The sequence below is a fragment of the Chionomys nivalis genome, chromosome 20, assembly GCF_950005125.1.
Source record: "Chionomys nivalis chromosome 20, mChiNiv1.1, whole genome shotgun sequence".
Classification (NCBI taxonomy): Eukaryota; Metazoa; Chordata; class Mammalia; order Rodentia; family Cricetidae; genus Chionomys; species Chionomys nivalis.
Genome location: NC_080105.1, coordinates 46,682,546 through 46,689,750, shown reverse-complemented (window position 1 = coordinate 46,689,750; position 7,205 = coordinate 46,682,546).

Here is a 7,205-nt window from a genome sequence, read left to right as displayed (position 1 = left end):
TCAGTGGTTAAGAAGTGGGCACTGACTGCTCTTCTAGAGGACCCAGGTTCGGTTCCCAGCATTCACGTGGTAACTCCAGCCCTAGCATATCTCATGCCCTCTTCTGGCCTATTGTGGGTACACAGACAGAAATGCAGGGAAAACACCTATAGACACGAATATAATAAAAAATTTAATTTTTTTTAAAACACAAGGGGTCACCTAGAGAGAGAAAGGGGTATAGGTTAGCATCTTGTAATGCTTGCAGACAACAGTAGTGTCTGTTTTCCTTCCAATATATAGCTAATCCACAGGCATCAAATAATGCCTTTTTTTCCTTTTTTTGGTTTTTCAAGAACATTTTTTCTTGAGTGGGAAAAAAATCCTTTTGTTTTTTTTTTTCTTTTGCCACAAGGTCTGTCTCAAAACCAGGACGGCTTTAACTTTGCTTCTGCCTCCTCTCCCAAGCACTGGTATTAAAAGCATATACCACCACACCTGGCTTGAAACATCTTTTTGATAAAACACTCAAAATCTTTTTCCAGATATCTGGTAAAACACAATCTTTCCTTGTTACCCTCAGCCTCTGGCATTTAGTAACCACTTTCCGGTGGTTTTATCAGAAGTGGCCATCCAATAGTACATCGCATTTCAAATTAATTTTGTTTGGGTATTTTAGTTTTTGTCTGGTTTATTTTATGTGTAGTGGGGGGCATGTATGTGGAGGTCATAGGACAGCTTGGGAGAGTTAATTCTCCCCATCCATGAGGGATGTCCCATGGATTGAAGTCAAGTTGTTGAGCTTGGCAGTAAGCATTCTCAGCTGCTGAACCATCTCACTGGCTCCTTTGCTCTCAGACACAGTCTCATATATCACAGGCTGGTCTTGAACTCCTGTGTAAACAAAGATAACCTTAAATACCCTCTCCTCGCCTTTACTGTCTGCTGCAATTACAGGAATGTACACCGTGTATAGGTTATGTATAGGGGAGTGAACTCAGGCCTTCCTGCATTTTAGGTAAACAGACTGACTTCTGAGCTATATCTCTAGGCCTTGTTTAGGTATGTTTTTCTTAATACCACACTGCACCTGGAGGTCCGAGAGCACAGCTTTTCAGGAGTTGGTTCTTTCTACCGTGTGAGTTCTAGCAAGTGCATATATATATATATATATATATATATATATATATATATATATATGATAGCTGCCATCTTGCCAGCTCTGTTTGGATTTTCCCCCCTTTTTGAGACAGTCTCAATACATAGCCCTGGCTGGTTTTGATTTGACAGAGAAATGCCTGCCTCTGCCTCCCGAGTGCTGGAACCAGAGGTGTTTGTCACAACACCTGGCCTCTGTTTATGTATTCTTAAATTTGAAAACAACTTGTTTTATCTTTAAGAAAACAAATTATTGCCAGGCGGTGGTGGCGCACGCCTTTAATCCCAGCACTTGGGAGTCAGAGGCAGGTGAATCTCTGTGAGTTCGAGACCAGCCTGGTCTATAAGAGCTAGTTCCAGGACAGGCTCCAAAACCACAGAGAAACCCTGTCTCAAAAAACCAAAATAAATAAATAAATAAATAAGAAAACAAATTATTTAATTTGGCAGTGTGTTAATTCTGCATTCAAAAGGTTGAAATTACCTCAATGCCTCTTTGTTCAGACAAGGTCTCACCATGGAGCCCTGTTAGTTTAAGTAAACTAGGTTGGTCTCAAACTCGTGGTGACCTTTTTGGGATTTCAATGGGTGAGCCACTGTACCCAGTTCTTTTTTTTTTTTTTTTTTTTTGTTTTTGTTTTGTTTTTCGAGACAGGGTTTCTCTGTGGCTTTGGAGCCTGTCCTGGAACTAGCTCTGTAGACCAGGCTGGTCTCGAACTCACAGAGATCCGCCTGCCTCTGCCTCCCGAGTGCTGGGATTAAAGGCGTGCGCCACCATCGCCCGGCTTGTACCCAGTTCTTAAACAGTATCTCTTTAGAATTGGCCCTGGCCACTCATTCCTAGGCTAGCACACATCTTTTTTTTTGTTTGTTTGTTTTTTGTTTTTTGTTTTTTTGAGACAGGGTTTCTCTGTGGTTTTGGAGTCTGTCCTGGAACTAGCTCTTGTAGACTAGGCTGGTCTCGAACTCACAGAGATCCGCCTGTCTCTGCCTCCCGAGTGCTGGGATTAAAGGCGTGCACCACCACCGCCCGTGGCTAGCACACATCTTGCATTCAAGTTTTGCTGACCCAATTTCAGTTTGTCTTTCTTTTCAGAAAGTCTTTCTCTCCTCTTTCCTGGCAAACTGAGAACAGTTTAATCTTCAAAATGAAGCCTTTTAAGACAATTGTTGATATATATGCAGTATCAGATATAATACAAGATTCTGTGTATAATTTACCATTTCATCCATGGTAGCATCTCATAAAACTATAGTACATACGGTACAGTAATTGGTATTAGCAACTAGAATCAGAACCAAGATACTGATTCTGTTATAGTCAAGACTTTTATAGGCGAGTTTTATCACCACAATTTAGCATCACATAATCACATATACTTTTTTTTTTTTTTTTTTTTTTTTTTTTTTGGTTTTTCGAGACAGGGTTTCTCTGTGGTTTTTTGGAGCCTGTCCTGGAACTAGCTCTTGTAGACCAGGCTGGTCTCGAACTCACAGAGATCCACCTGCCTCTGCCCTCCCAAGTGCTGGGATTAAAGGCGTGCGCCACCACCGCCCGGCCACATATACTTTTTTACTGACACTTTTCTTCCCTCCCCCAACGCCCCCCCCCCCAAGACAGGGTTTCTCTGAGTACCCCTGGCTGTCCTGGAACTCACTTTGTAGGCCAGGCTGGCCTCGAATGAGAACCACCTGCCTCTGTCCCCCAAGTGCTGGGGTTAAAGGTGTGGGCTACCACTACCCAGCCCCATAACCTTAACTGCAGGGAATGACTAATCTGCTCTCCTTTCTACAAGTTTGTCATCTTCAAGAATAATAGTTGGGCATAGTGGTGCATACCTTAAACCCAGCATTCAGGAGGCAGAAGCAGGAGGATTTCTGAGTTCCAAGACCAACTTGGTCTATATAGTGTGTTCTGGAATAGTCAGAGGTATAGTCTAGGGGCTGGGAGCAGTTGTTACAAAAATATATAATTTGCAACCCTTTGAGTATTTTGATGATTTTTTTTAACTTGCATCATGATTTGACGACTATCCAGGTTGTGTGGGTACCAAATACTTCATTCTTTTAGTATTCTGTGGAATAGATAGTCCATGGTTACTTAACCATTAGTCCACTAAAGTAATGTGATTGTTTCAGCTCGATGGCAAGTGCTTTTAACTTGATGAGCCATCTTAATGGCTCCAACAGAAGTTTTAAGGTCACGGGCACCTAATAATTTGGATATTAATTGGCTTGTTTATTGTGCTTGGAATCAAACCCAGAGCCTTGTCTATATTAGGCAAGCACTGGACCACATTCCCAACTAATTTAGTTCATTTTGCTTGAGACAGCATCTCACTATGTATCCTTAGCTGCCTGGAACTCACTGTGTGTACCAGGCAGGCCTCAAATTCAGAGATCTCCCACCTCCCAAGTGCCGGGATTAAAGACATGCATCGCCACATTTGGCAACATTCTTAAAGTTACGATAAAAAGAAAACACAGTAGAAGGTAGATTTAAACAAGCTTGTACTTTATTACTTCTCCTGGCTTTCTTTTGTCTGTCTACATTGTACATTGAATATCACATTTTGACTGTGCATCCCCATGTCTGCAGTAGCATCCCTTGCCCTACCCCAGTTCCAGTATACAATGAATATACTCTATACCCCTCCATTTTGTTAAACTATAAATGGTCCATAAACCTGGGACTCAGCTGTGGAGAAGCAAGATTTCTAAGAGGCTCTTAGACCAGTGGTTCCCAACCTATGGGTTGAGACCCGAGTGTTAACCCTTTCACAGGTCACCTAAGGCCATCATAAAACACAAATATTTATATTAAAATTCTTAACAGTAGCAAAATTACAAAATTTTTATGGTTGTGGGATACAACATGAGGAACATTTTATTAAAAGGTTGTAGCGGTAGGAAGGTTGAGAACCACTGCTCTTAGACACTATGACTTAAGAAATCTCCAGTGTCGTGTCAATAAGCTTGGAGGCCTGCCAGCAGGGGCCTAACCCATTTCATGGCATTAATATTGGCCATACACATTCAGTCCTTGACCTTAAGCGAACTTGGGTCTTACCAGCCACTGTCTGCATCTTCTGATATATCCCATATCCCAACATGAGAGGATGGGTGTACCGTGAGGAAACATGCCATCTAGTTCAAGTTTGGTGGTGCATGTTTATAATCCCATCACTCCAGAGGTGGAGGCAGGAGGATCATTGCAAGTTTGAGGCCAGTCTGGGCTATAGAGTGAGACTTTGCCTCAAAACACAAACTATCTGCTCAAAGTCCCATATAGTGCAGGCTTTATTGTTTGAGACTATGAAGCTATTGTCTTTCCCCGTCCTTTTTGAGAAAGGGTCTTGTTTAGTCTTTCTGGCCTCAAGCTTACCACATCGCTAGGTGGCACTGGATTGCTGATTCACTTGTCTCCAGCTCCCAAGAGTAGGATTTCAGGTCTGTACCATCATGCTTGGCTTTCTCACAACAGTCTGTTAGAGGACATAAACCATGATGTAGTAAAGGATTATGGGACAGATGGAGAAAAAGATGTGTTTATGCTATTACACGCATGCTGCTCCACTTGGGATCAGAGGACAAATTACAGGTCATTTCTTTCCTACACTGTGGGATCTGGAGATTGAATTGAGGTCATCAGGCTAGGTGGCAAGTGTCTTTTAACTTGCTGAGCCGTCTTGCTGGATCCATCAGATGTTTTAAGGTGGCTGGCATCTAATAATTTGGACTTTAATTAGCTTATTTATTGTGCTTGGAATCAAACCTATGGTCTTGTCTATACTAGGCAAGCATTGGACTACATTCCCAACCCAGTTAGTTTAAAAACACAAATTAAAGGGAAAAAATAATATTCAGAAAAATAGTAACCTTTGGCAGCTGCACCTCAGAAAGAATAGGGCTTATGCTAAACTATACAAATGTGGCCTTCTTGTAAAATACACTAAATTGCCAGTTTAGAGTTTGAATATCTTATCAGTGGCCAGCATAAAGTGCCGGGCTGACCTTTTTCCTTTTCCTTATTTTTGGTAGTACAGTGCTGGAGACCAAGGCTGAGCGAGGCCTGTGCAGTTAGGCCCAGGCCAACATCTGACATCTAACAACTTTTGCTTATAGGTTTGGAATCAATGCCAGGGTCATTCGCTAACTACAAAATGGCAGTTAAAACCAAAGTGGCTATGGTCAGTCATGCTGGATCCTAACACTGTACATGTGTGTTTGTGTATAAAGTGAACACTAAGTTTCTGGGGATTCAAAACCTATTTGTAAATCCCACATTAAAGCTTTTTTTTTTTTTTTTTTTTTTTTTAAAAAATAGTACTATACCCTTTCCCCCCACACATTGAAAGTATATCTAGAATGCCTGAATGTTTTATCTAAAATACAGACTGGAGAGATGGCTCAGTCATCAAGAGTGATCACTGCTCTTGCAGAGCACGCAGGTTCCTACCATCTACAATGGGAATGGCCCATTCCAAGGACCTGATGCCTTCTTCTGGTGTCCTTGGACTCCAGGATGCACATGTACACATAAACTCACGAATACTCGCATGTGTGCATGTACACACACACACAAACTCACGAATACTCGCATGTGTGCACGTACACACACAAACTCGTTGGGGCACTTGGTCCAAGGTGAAAGTGCTGGCACATCTGGGTCCTGGGAATGGCCTGTCTCTATCAAGCACCCTCATCTCATTCATGAGAACTCTCCCCAAGGTCTTATCTTCCATCCCACCTCTACCTGCCACAACAGATGTTGTGGGGAGCTGCGGGCTGGCGTTCCTGCCACCCAGCTCCCTGCCGCCTGGCTAGCTCATGCCCCCAAATAACAACAAACTGTATTCTTAAACACTGTCTGGCCCATTTCTATTAATATGTGTAGCACCTTGAGGTGCTCTTATCGGGAAGATTCTAGTCTACGTCCATCCTGGGTTGGAGCTTCATAGCATCTGCCCCAGAGAGGAGAGCTATCGAGTCTCAGCTCACTTCCCTTCTTCCCAGCATTCTGTTCTGTTTACTCCACCCACCTATGTTCTAACCTATGAGGCCAAGCAGTTTCTTTATTAATTAACCAATGACCTTCCTCCATCAAACAGAGGCTAGGCTTCAGTGTGGGGACTTGGGGGAGGCACAGTTCACAGCAGTTTCGCAGAAAACCATATGGCTCATTTTTTCCTCTTATATAGACATCTTCGTATGTCTATAATAACTGACAAAACATGGTATTAAAGTATATTTCAACTGCAATACTTTGTGTATTTGCTTTCTCCCAGCCTTTGTCTTTTGTTATTTGTTTCTTTAGACAAGGTTTTTCTCTGTGTAGCCACGGCGGTGCTCTGTAGACCAGGTTGGCCTCAAACTCAGAGACTCATCTGCCTCTGCCTTCTAAGTGCTGGATGAAAGGTGTGCTCCACCAGCACCCAGCTATCTTCACAGATGTAAAAGCACTTCTGAGACAGCACGTCACTATGTAGACTGGCCTCAGCTTCACAGTCCCCTTCCTGCCGGGCGGTGGTGGCGCACGCCTTTAATCCCAGCACTTGGGAGGCAGAGGCAGGCGGATCTCTGTGAGTTCAAGACCAGCCTGGTCTACAAGAGCTAGTTCCAGGACAGGCTCCAAAGCCACAGAGAAACCCTGTCTCAAAAAACCAAAAAAAAAAAAAAAAAAAAAAAAAAGAAACAGTCCCCTTCCTTTATAGGGACGCTACACTATTACCACCACCAATTAAAATGTAGCCTTTTCATGTCTGGAACTGGCTTTTCATTTTTCCTTATATGGCCTTCTATCAGTAAATGGAGTTCTTAGCCTCTCAAGATGTTAGTTAGAATTAGCACACTTATTTCTATTCTTTTTCCCTTAAATGGCCACAGTTTAACCTTTGATATATATTGAAAAATCAATGAATAGACCAAATGAGTATACGAACATTTATTGTTCCTTTAAGAAAAGAGCAGAGCAGGCTTGCACTTTTTGTATAGCCCCTATTTAATAAGTTCTTTAATAAACACCCAAAATTGTACAAACTATGTTATTACCAGGGTCTTCTTGATCT